The sequence below is a fragment of the Bos taurus genome, chromosome 10 (assembly GCF_002263795.3).
Source record: "Bos taurus isolate L1 Dominette 01449 registration number 42190680 breed Hereford chromosome 10, ARS-UCD2.0, whole genome shotgun sequence".
Classification (NCBI taxonomy): Eukaryota; Metazoa; Chordata; class Mammalia; order Artiodactyla; family Bovidae; genus Bos; species Bos taurus.
In genome coordinates this window covers 45,574,518-45,586,705 of record NC_037337.1, presented here as the reverse complement: position 1 = coordinate 45,586,705, position 12,188 = coordinate 45,574,518, and the positions used below count along the sequence as shown (strand labels likewise).

The window sequence follows — 12,188 nt, the reverse complement described above, 5'->3', positions numbered from 1 at the left end:
TCTTGTTCTGGTGATGCAGACATGCTGTATTCTTTTTTTTTTTCTGTTCAACTTGTGTAGAGAAAGTGGAAAGGACACTAATGGCACTTCTTTAGGGGGAAAAAAGTCTCTCTCTGGCCTTCTACAGACCCTAGTACTATTAATGAAGCCACAGTAGGTTCACTATGCAGTTACTAGTTTACTAAGCAGTAACAACTTGAATTCTGTGCTGGAATTGTCTGGTTTTTTGTTTGTTTGTTTTAATACCAAAATAAAATTGAAAAGCAGGAAGTGAAGAGCCCAGGGAGCAAAAAAAAAAGTTTTTCTTTATGCCTTTTTGTTTGAACGACAGCCTGAGCACAGAGGAGTATGGATTGATTTTTTCCACCTGGATAGATTGTGGGTGCATGCCTAAAGAAAAACATCAGGAGATGCAAGAGTTCAGGTTATGCAACCATTTTGTGTGCTGTGATAAGAGAGTTTACAAGAACTTCATAAGTTTGAGAACCCAACCTCAGCATCCAGAATACGCAGCTGGAGCCACAGGAGTAAACGGCGGAGTAACTTGGAAACTTCTCCTTTTCATGGTCAGCCTGTGAAAGCCTCCCTTCAGTTCACATGGTGGTGGTATAAGGTCTCTCTTTTATTTGTGGAGACACCCGGGAGGAAGTGTGGGAGAGACTTGGGGGTAGATGGCCCTCAGTTGCTCAGTGATGAATAGCATAATTTAAAGTCTAGTGGAAATTCTTAGCAGCCTGAGTACAAACTTGCCCAGGAATAGCCTGTCAGTACTTTACAACACTTTGCACTGACCCTGTTACTCTGGAACACCTTGGCCTGAGGGAAGGTCCACATTTCTGAGCTGGTTTTCTTGTACGGGTTAAAGATCTTACTCTCTTTTGGATGGTTGGGTTCAATGGCTGTCAGTTTATACAGTTACTAAAGGATTCAGCTTTTTTGTTTTTGTTTTTCTAGGCAGGACACAGTCTCAATTATATAAGCTCAAAGTAGGATATATATAAAACTGGAGACTTTCCTCTGTCAGGATTTAGAAGGCTTTGGCCATGCAGACAGATGTTTAGAATGAAGTGGGGGCTGGGAGGTGGGGGTGGGATGATGGTTTACTTGCTATAGCTAATCTAGAGAAAGAAAACTAGGTGTCCTCCCTCCTTTTTTTTTTTTAAAGCCAGAAGTTTACAGAAACCCTTTTTTTTCCTTAGGGAGTAGGTGTAAAAATTTCAGACTTTAAAGATTGCTTTTATAAATAATTATAAAGTTATGGCTTTTTATGAGTTATAGCCCCTAATCTCTTTCCATTTTAACTACTGTCTCTACTAAAGCCCGTTTATGTGGATTTCATTTCATTTGCTAAATTTGTGTGTGTGTGTGTTTTAATGCCTTTGCTAGAGCTCCTAGCCAAGACTGAGACAGTATTGGGGTTGTTCTCTTGCCCAGTTAGAAAAGGCCAGTAAAAAAGCAAGCATCTATTAAACTAGAGAAATCAGCTAACTTCAGTTTATTAGGCCTGGGGGGAGGAAAGAAAGTCCTGTGGTGAAGGTTGTTTTTTTTTTTTCCCTTGAGATTCAAATAGCAAGTGCACATCTGCTGTTATCAGCTTCTGTGAATGTGTTTGGAGGGAGGTGATCCATATCACAGGCTCCAGCAGCATCAAGGGATCTAGCATGCGGAGGGCTTTCTACTTCTCTCAGGCAGAGAAGAAAGAACATGGCCACAGTGCCACCCTCTCACACGAAGAAACTTGTGTAAATGTGTGTCCATTCATGTTTGTACACATAATGTGGATTAATTCATGGGGTGAAACTTCATAGACTGATCAGATTTCTGTTGTGACAATGTAGAGTCTAGAACAAAAACCTAGTAAATACCGTACCTTGACTCAGAGTCTGGTAGATAAGGTGAGGTGGAGATGGTGACTGAGAAGGTGTAGATGTGTCACAGGAAGGGAGTGAGATGTTGGATCAAGGGGTAAAAAATGTCAGTACGGAAGATCTGAGAAGCGTCTAGAGCTGTACTGCCTAATATAGTAGCTACATGTGATTATTTAAGTGAAATTAAGAATTCAGTTCTTCAGTCACAGTACCATATTTCAAGTGTTCACATAGCTACATGTAGCTAATGACTTCTGAATTGGGCAGCACAAGTATAGAATAATTCCATCATTGCCCAAAGTTCTATCAGACAGTCCTTGTTTGGAGTAGGGGTCAGCACACTTTCTCTTATTATAAAGAGCCAGATGCAAGTATTTTAGGCTTCTCAGGTTATATGGTCCTTGTTACAACTATTCAACTTTGCTATTGTAGTGCAAGTGAAATGAATCCATAGATAATACATGGGTGAATGAGCATGGCTTATGAGCCGCTAAAACTTTATTTATGAACACTGAAATTTGAATAACATTAATTTTCACATCACAAAATAGTCTTCTGGTTATTTTTCAGCCATCCAAAAATGTAAAAACCATTCTTAATTTATGGGACATATTTGTCCTGTGAGCCGCATTTTGCCAAACCCTGGTCTAGAGGAATAAGGAGTCAAAACTTAAGATTCTTTTACTGTATAGGACCTCAATTGCTTGAAAATTTTTAATGGTACTTCTAAGCTTGAGAAATTTCTCTAAAAATTCACTGTAGGAATGTTTGCTTTCCTTTGTTCCCCATTTTTGCAATTCAGTGTTTTCCCATGGTAGAGGCATGCTCTTTAGTAGGAGATGCCACTTTAGTGTTAACTCTTAAGTCATACCTGTCTCAAATCTAACCCTTCTCTTTGTCTACCTGCAAGTAGCTGAATCGTCACTTGTAACATCATCACCTGGGGTCAGTTTTGTTCTTGTACCGTCCTAGAACGCTGAATATGGGTGGATCAGGGGGAGATTATTTTTCCTAGGCCAGAGCAGCTTAGTGTTCATCTTGAGCTATTACCCCCTGACACACACATGCACACACTTTTTGCATGCATATGTGGAAATGGAGAGCAAAGGGGTTTTATGATCTGCCTTTATCCTCAAATCACATGCTATCTTGAGTGGTACTGTTGAAGGATGCCTCAGGGTAAGCGAAAGGAAAGATAAAAACTGCAGAGCTGGGACTTCCCCGGGGTCCAATGGTTTGGACTTCCAAGCTTCCACCGCAGGGGACACGGATTTGATCCCTTGTCAGGGAAGTAAGATTCCAAGTGCTGGAGACTGCAACCAAACAAAACTGCAGAGCTGACTAAGATGGCAAGGACACAGAAGGACACTAAGACTTGAGAATTAAGATAAATTTCTTCTCGCTAGGAAAGGGAGTGGACGTTTTAGAGAAGAGGTGATGTAGAGTATGATGAGGTTCCTGAGTGAGAGGTAGGTGGGAGGGTTCACTTAAAGAAGGGCTGAATGCCTACTAGATCGTGTGCTGGGCAATCAGACGAATGGCAGATAAGAAAAGATAAAAGCTAAACTCGTTAGAAATAGAATGGTGTGTTGGAAAAGGACAAAGTAGGACTTAGAGATACGGGGTGGCAAGGTGAAAGGTGATATTGGATTAGAAATGGGTGCTTTGGAGAGGAAAACTAGTGGTAATCCTAAATAAGAAATTGGAGAACAAAGGATAAAATATTAGGGGTTGCTACTTCCCTGAACCAAGTGATAAAGTGGATGAAACCACGATTAGCTTTGCTGGTTCTTTGTGATGTTCACGTTCAGACAGACCCTTTGCTCTTCCCATGGTTGGACACCTACAGAACTGGTGTCTTCCGTATTTAAGGTACGATACTTCCCCAGAGACCTCTGCGAGGAAGTCTGGTCCAGCGAGAGTTCTTTCCACGAGGATAGAGCGTTAGGTTTGAGCTCTCCAATCCAGGCTTCTTCGAGTTTATCTCTGTTTTAACCGACTTGCCGGGTTTTCCAGCATTCCCAGAGCTCCGAGTCTCTAATCCGGGCTCCGAGTCTCTAATCCGGGCTCCGTGTGACCGCGCGTTCCGAGACCCAGGATTTGGCTCCTCCATCCAGGTTCCGGGTTTCCTCTGCGCTCTACGGCTCCAGACAGCACAAGGATCCGGATCCGAGGGCCCGGTAGTCCAGTGTCCGGGTCTTCTGGGCGGCCCTGGTTGTCCCGGATCGCGGCGGCGGCGGCGGCGGCGGCGGCGGTGGCGGCGGCTGAGGGACCCGCGGCCCCGGACACAGCGGCACCGGCGGGCGGGGCGGAGCGGCGCGAGGAGGGGGCGGAGAGCCGGAGCCGAGGCGGGGTGGGGAGGGGGGGAGGGGCCGCGGGAACGGATGGCGGCCTGGGCCCCGTAGCAGCAGCGGCTCTACGGCCCGGGGCCCAGGCGGGCGGAGGTGGCGGCTCCCGGGACCGGCCGCGCGGTGAGTCCGGAGCTTTGTGTGGAGCCGGGGCTGGGGGAGGAGAGAGGCGGCGGCGCTCAGGGGGCCGGGGATAGCGGCGCCTGACGGAGGAAGTGGGGGTTGGGGGGCCGGGGAGGAGGGAGGAGAAGGTGTGTAGGGCCGGGGGGGAGGGGGTCATTGCCTGGTTGGGGGAGGGGGCGTCGAGGGGCGCAGGGTGAAGTTCAAAGCGTGGCCAGGGCTGGTTCAGGCAGAGGATAGGGGTGCTCGAGAGGGGATTAGGGTCTGGCCAGGTTGTGGGGACAGGCCAGAGAGTTTCCGAGGCGAGTCTGGGTATCTTGAGGGGGCCCGGGGCGACTGGAGCTAGTGAGGGAGTTAGGGGGGTTCAGGGCGAAGGGCTGGGAGCAGGACGTGTGCGTGGCCCAGGAGTGGGGGGGCAAGGTGGCTGGGAGTGTGCAGTAAGTAGGCTGTGGGTGTGTGCTCCTTCCAGGCTTCAGGTCACATTTACTCCTGTCCTTTTCTTCAAGATGGAGGGATTCCTGGGCCTGGCCTTAACTGCTGTCCTAGTGCCCCCGGGAGGGTTTGTGACCCTGTCCTGTTTGGAAAACCCGTGCTGCCCTCTTTTCCCTTTATGTGTAATTACGGTTGGATCATCTCTGTCCTTTGCTCAGATTCTCCTTCCTCCCTCTGGGGTTGAGGAGGAGGAGACACATCTGACCAATTAATGTGTGTTTGTGAAACAGGCAGCAGCAAACAGTCATTTCAGCTTCTAGGAATTAGGCTCACACAGGGTGGAGAGATCAGAGCCCTTCAGGGGGAATATTTCTGAACAAATCACAGATGATTAAATTCTCAAAGAAACAGCTTCCTACCTAAATGAGAGTGGGAAAGATGGGGGAGAAAGCCTGTCTGTTTCCAGCCATGTGTCCAGAGCCCCAGGGGTTGAGGAGGGTCCCCAGTCCCCCCACAGGCCTCTCTTTTCTCTGTGAGGCTTTGCTCTGCAGCCTTGAGTTAATTTCACCCCTGCTGCTTTGTCTTGGGGGAGGGAGTGCTGGTTTAGGCTGTTGTGAGGAGATGACTGTTTTGCTGCCACACACAATAGTCGTGTCATTTTATCGGGAGAGCTACCCCAGGGCTGAGAACTGCTGCTGCAGAGATAAACCGGTCCCTCTCACCCGCCTATTGTGTACACAGTGAAGGTCATAGGTTCAAGTCTTGTCTGAGAGCTTTGGATAGGCTCCATCTCCCAGGCTCCTCAGTGCCATTTTCTTCCTTTTCCAGACTGGGGCTTGCCATTGGAGGAGGCCAGACAGAAAGGCTCTTCTTTTTGAGTGAGGAACAATGCAGAGCTCATTGGCACACATTTTTCAGAAGAATAGGGAATGCCAGCCATGTTGTGCCTGCCTCTTTGGCTAGCCTGTACTAAGTTGAGGAGAAATAGTGGCTGGAAGACTCAATCCTGAGATTTGTGTCAGACTTCTAAGGAAAAAGACTCTAAGCTAGTTCAAGCCAGCCAATTTAATCCTTTTTATAGAGATGGGACACTCCTACAAAGACGTTTGTTTATTTGTTTAGGAATACCACTAAAAACCTGAGCAGGGTTAAGATAGGGAGTCACGGATCAAGCACCTTTTTAATGGGGACTTCCTGGTCAGAATAATTGCACAACAAAAAACCCCACAGAATTTGCCTATCTGGGCAAGAGCTGGGGGAACCAAAATAACTTTCCTTTTTATCTTTAATTCTCATGAAAGGATATGACTTGCTCATTGTGCAGAAAATCCATATGTGTGTCTGTGTTAGGGAGAAATTTGCCAGAGTAACAAAAAAATTTGAGATCTTGGGAGTTATTAATGAGAGAAGGATGAGAACAAGCTAGAAGAAACCCTATCCTTGTATTTACCTCATAGAAATGCCCAAATAGTACTACTAGTTGGGTACTTCGGTACTGTTAGTTGGGTAAACAATAACTAGGGACTAGAAATGAGGCTTCCCTTTAGGACTTTAAAGAAAACTTTTCTTTGAAAAGAGATTAGAAATCAATTGTCATTGTGAGAGGACAGTTGTACACAACATACGTGGTCCACAATAGCCAGCCATTTCCTATTGGGTGTCATTGAAGAGGAACCTGAGCCTTTGGTTGTGGTAAGGGTCTTTCCGAGGCCCTCAGTCTGACGACGTTGCCTCCCTTTTCTCTTTATTTCAACGAGTTTCTTGAAAATGACGGCTTGCTGCTGAGGTGTTAGGCTTTGTTAGGAGGGAACAGGTTGTTCTGACCTTTCTATTTCTTGGTGACAGAAGTGTCTTAAGGCCTTGCTAGAGGTGGTGACTGTCTTTAGACTGTTTCCAACTGTGTGTCCTAGGTCCCTAAGTCAGCTAAACTGGGTCCAAAACTTTTTGCTCTTGGGCTGTTGACTTTCATTTCTGAATCCTGTCAGGTGACAGTGAAGGCAGAAGCCTCAGATTAAATTTGCCCTGATTAGATTTAGTGGTTTCAGAATTGGGCCCTTGCCACAAGGAAACTTACAAGTCTTCTGATTGTGACCATCTTTCAGAGAACACTTTGGATTTCCACACCGCTCCCCCAGCTTCTTGTTAGAAAATGTTTCCTTGTGAGAGGTCTAGATAGCTGGACAGATTAGTGCTTATTTTGTGTGAGGATATGGAAGCATAATTTTGGCTTCTGGTAGTAATTATGTTGCAATTAGCATATAGCAGCTAAATGACTGGAACAGGATAATTTGTTGAGGGGTTTACTGATTGCTCTGTCAAGTGGAAGTGCCACTCCTTACTTATTTGACTCAGAATACCACTGCCTGGGCTCAGCCATGGAGACTTAACAAGTACAGGAATGATGTGTGGTCTCCAGAAGTTCTCTGCTTTCTCTCTTATTACTGCCAGGTACAATAGAACCTTCTAGTGCCACTTTCTCCTGATCATAGGTACCTAAGCAATTGTTATTTCCCTTGTGGAAACTGGTCGTGAATGGGAATACTGCCAGACAGATGGGGCCACTCAGAAATGAGGCAGCCTTATGTTGTGTGGCAAATTTTCTTTTAAGCAGCTGAATTCTCACTTCTGCCTGATTTTTAAAAATCAGTTTCCTTTAAAAAAAAACTTGCAAAATACAAAATCACATAGTGACTAAATATACCTTTGTGATATCTCATAAAAGTTGGCTGTGACAGACAAAATGAAGACAGGCAATGCTGATTGGCATGTTCTGGGCCCACTAAGAGTCAGTGAAGGGCTCTTTTCACTAGGGAACAGGTAATTCACCAAAGCACCTGCCTGGCTGGGCATGTGGAATTGGCAGCAGCTGTGCAGCTGAAGAGGGATTATTGAGCAGGTGGTTAAAGAATCACATGCCACAGTGACAAGAAAATACTTGGTCTTCCGTGGTTTAGGTTCAGTTCATATGTATGAAATTCTTCTTTGTTTCGCATTTCTTAATGCCTGATGCTGGTGTGTTAGTGAGGCGATAATGAAATAAAGGGAAGAGATTCTTCCTTCTCTGTGTTTCTTTTAGATTACTGAGTAGCATGCCTTAGATGTGGTCCTAAACGGCCCTATTGTATTTCTGTGAGTTCTGGCTTTATGCCCTGTGAATGGGAAGGAAATAATGGTAATTCAGTGTTTCTAGCACTTGTTTATTAGGGGGATAGGGAAGGAGAAAATTCTTTGCTTTTAGTGTGGTGAAAAAGATTTAGCCTACTGGGAGGATACCCAGCAGGTTTTGTGCAGAGGATGTAATTGACTTTTTGTATTAAGTCTACCTGACATGGCTTACTCAAGACTTTCACATGTGTTTTTATTTTATGAATGTAATTCTCCACATGAAGTTTGCCATTTTTAGTTTCTCCCAACACCTTTATAACTCTCTTTTTCTGGCTTTGAGTTTAACATCACTGTTAGGATCAGGTCATCACCAGAAGACTAAATCATGTCAAGGAAGTAGCTCAAGTAAATATTTATCTTAAAAACAAGGGTAGCATTTCCTATAACTTGGAGAAGGACTTTCTATTTTGAGGTTTTCTGCAAATTCCCAGATTTTCCTCCCAGGTTATCATCATCTGTTAATGTGATTTCATTTTTCTTTCACGTGTTCATGCCACTATAAGTGGCAGTGCTGTAGAGCCTAAAATTTATAAACAAGCATCTTGATGTTTATTTTGTGACTTCTCTGGTGTCCTCCAGTCATTTTCTGTATTAGGCTGACAAACTGTGTGCTTGAAAAACACGCATGCGCAACCTAATTGAATTCACAAGGTATTAATTAACAGTTGATTGACAGGAAAGACGATATAGTAACTGTTTTGGAGTTCAGAAATCAGTTTTCCAAGTGAAGTGAAGGCTTAGATCTGTTAGAAGGATTGAGACAGATTTGGATATTATAGATGGATGGATAGATTGATTTTTTTGATTGATTCAGGGAAAAGGGAGACAAACGGTGGACCACTGCAAAGACAGGGACATTTGCAAGAATCTGTTTACACCTAGTTCATAACCTAGCTTTGAGTAGCAGCCTAGCCATTCTTTGTATAATTTCACTTCTGGGAAAGAATATAAACTTCTCTATATCCCTGGATGAAGCCATCACAGGTGTTTGTTTGTTTTAAACTGTTCACAAAGCACCATGTATTTTCCTAGCATTCTCAGTAGTTTGCTTCCTCCTGTTTTTCCCCCTCCCCCATGGCCCCTCCACATTCTCTGCTCTGAAGACTTCTCCAGCAGCTTGGAAACACTCTAATTACTGTAGCTATTATAGTCACAACGCAGATCTTCCACCTCCTTCCCACTCACCCCTTTCTGTCTTCCTTCCCCCTCCTCTTGCTCTAGCAGCAGGAGTTGAACTGCAGTCTCATGAGCACAGTCAGATCTATGAATGAGCTTTATATCTTGTCAAGGCAGAACTCCAGATCCAACAGGGCTGATTTTTCATGGTTCTCTTGCTGTTTGTTCTTGGATCAGAGTCCCAGAAATAAGAGATGGCAAATACCTATTAGGTCATATCTAATCCATCACTCAGGAGCAAACCTGTGATCTTTCTTTTGTCTCTGTAAGAATCTTTTCCTTCTTTCTTTTGCAGGTGAGAACTGTCTGATGCCAGGCAAACTCTGAAACTGCTTTCTTTTTATTGTGCTCTCTGGTCGTTAGTATTAGGCCAGCTTTGCTCTTGGATTTTTATTCTTATCTCATTTTCAGGATTACTTGCTCCCAGCAGAATATCCACCCTCTTCAACTCGGTCCTCTCTTCTTGATTGCTGGCGCCAATTGTGTGTATGTGGGTTCCTTTTGTACCATCAGTTATCTGTGCCAGAAGTTACCACTTCTCAAACCTTTGCTACCAGAGTCACTGTGGCATCCTCTTAAGGAGTTTCATTTGATGAAAGCACAGGACACAAATACCCGCAGGTGATAATTAATAAAATGGCTCAGAAAATATGTGCCGGGTTGTGCCCTCAGGAAAGCATGTACTATATGAACAAATGCTGCGTCTTTCTGTTTGATTTGGGGTACTTCCTGGTCTAACCCTTTGTTCTCTTTATATGGATAAATTTTATTTTTGTGTGGCTTAGTTACAGTTACTTATTTTCTGATTTAGTAGTGTAAAATGTTTGCTAATATGGCTTTTTAAAGCATAAAGGAAAAAGCATAGAATTGTGCGCCATAAATCCCAGATTTTGATCACTGTATTGCCTCTAACAAGCTATGTAACCTTATGCTAGTCACTCCTATGTTTTTCTTTTCCTTATCTGTAAAATGAGCACATTAGACATGATCATCTCTAAAGGTTACGTGTAGTGTTGAATTTTACGATATCAAGATTGTGATGAAAGAATGGGACAAAATGATTAACATAAGCTTTTTTTTTTTTAATCGTGTCAGTATTTAGAAGGGCAAATAAGTGCAATCTTAGTTTCAGGGGCTTGACTCTCACTTCTCTTTGATATGTGTATATTGGTTTTTTTTTTTCCACTAAGCTGTCTTCTTTTGGAGAGTCTTGTATCCTCATTCTGTAGGTTCACCAATTTTTCAAATATATCTTTTTCTAGCTTGCTCCAGCTATAGCAGTTGGGATCAGAAAGCTACAGAAAAAGAACCTCAGCTTGGGAAAAGGAAATCAAACCTAAAGAAGGATTTACCTGATATCAATAAGAAGTAATTTTGTGTATTCAGCCAGGGATTTAAGATCTTTAAATCTCTTATATCTGAAATCTTTAGCCAAATGGGACTGATATTGGAAGTAGGATTGGGCACTTTTCTGTTTCTGTCCAGTTAGTGGGAAACCTGCTTTGAGTTAACTTCTTGGCATTGCATAAAAGTTGCCCACTGTTTTGTTTAGAAAATAAAATTGTTATTTTTAATGCTCGAATGCAAAATCGGCAGTTTGACCAACAAGGGGGAATCTCTGAAATACCCCCTAAAAGGGATTGAGCAATTTGAAGCTGATGGGTGACTTTAGGAACTTTGAAATTGGTAGTACAGTTGATCCTTGAACAACACAGGGGTTGGGGTACCCCACCCCCAGTGAAATAAAAATATCCTCATATAACTTTGTAGTTGGCCTTCCAGTATCTAAGGTTCTAACCAGCGTCTGATTGTGCAGTACTATAGTGTGTATTTATTGGAAAAAAAAAAAAATCCAGATAGACATGGACCTAACATCACAGTTCAGACTCGTAGTGTTCAAGGGTTAACTGTGATGTTAGGAAGTCTTTGCTTTCAAGTAGTTTAAAGGAATCGGAGAAGGCAGTGGCACCCTACTCCAGTACTCTTGCCTGGAAAATCCCACGGATGGAGGAGCCTGGTAGGCTAAGATTGGGTCATGGATGTCGCTAAGAGTCGGACTTGACTAAGCAACTTCACTTTCACTTTTCACTTTCGTGCACTGGAGAAGGAAATGGCAACCCACACCAGTGTTCTTGCCTGGAGAATCCCAGGGACAGGGGAGCCTGGTGGGCTGCCATCTGTGGGGTCACACAGAGTCGGAAAGGACTGAAGCGACTTAGCAGCAGCAGCAGCAAAGGAATAAAAGTGTATAACCTAGTTGTGAAGCCCCCAAGTTAGAATTTTAAACAGCATTTCCCAGTTAATTTTTGGATTTGGAACTTCCAATAGCAGCTTTTTGTTGAATGTTAAGAGAGTGATGGTTTTTTCTTTCTTTATTTTGAGAGAGTGTATGTTAACATAACAAAATTACATGTTTAATCTACCTTTGAACATTGGAAGAAGCATTCACTGTTCTTAAATTTATACTTAAAACATCCATCAGTCCGTAATAGAAAAATGTGGTGGGCGGAACTACTGTTTATTTTGGACTCATAAAAAGTCCTGAGAGTGTTCTGCTTTATTCCCAGCCATCTGTAGAGCATTACTAATTCTCAGGTAATCTAAAAGTTATTTTGGGAAGTGTTCCACTTGAATGAGATTTTTGAAAGATTTGTATTAGAAATTTTTTTCCCCCAAGTGTCTGGGTTTTGAATTGGACAGTGGCCAAAATAGGTGCTGTGCAACCTTTGGAAATGTACACCGTGTAGATTTCCAAATCACCGGTACTACACCGTGATTGAAATCCAAATCTGGCAGTTAGGCCATTGCATTGTATGCTGATACCACATTGCATGTTAGTACCTGTAGTTTCTTAGGCTGTGGTTCAGTATGGAGTAAGGCAGCATTGTCTTACCTATTCTATGTACACAGTAAAGCCAGTGGGTTTTTGGTATGTTACCAGAATGTTCCTGGTAATATTCCTAGGTGAGCTCTTTGGGTTTGGTTGAGATGAACATTCATGTGAGCAGTAGTGAATTCAGGAATGTACCTTGTAAACTGCAGTTACAAATTCTGAGGTTTCACGTGAAGCTCCGCAAGA

General features: G+C 43.5%; 1 protein-coding gene across 1 annotated transcript in view; it reads left to right on the top strand.

The window, feature by feature from the left end:
- The first annotated feature begins 4,218 nt into the window (after window positions 1–4,218).
- The window catches only part of ZNF609 (zinc finger protein 609), a 201,783-nt gene continuing 193,813 nt past the window's right edge, over window positions 4,219–12,188 (top strand). Inside the window, 1 exon segment of the mRNA NM_001193023.3 lies at window positions 4,219–4,339. The gene's annotated coding sequence lies outside the window, so the exon portion shown is untranslated.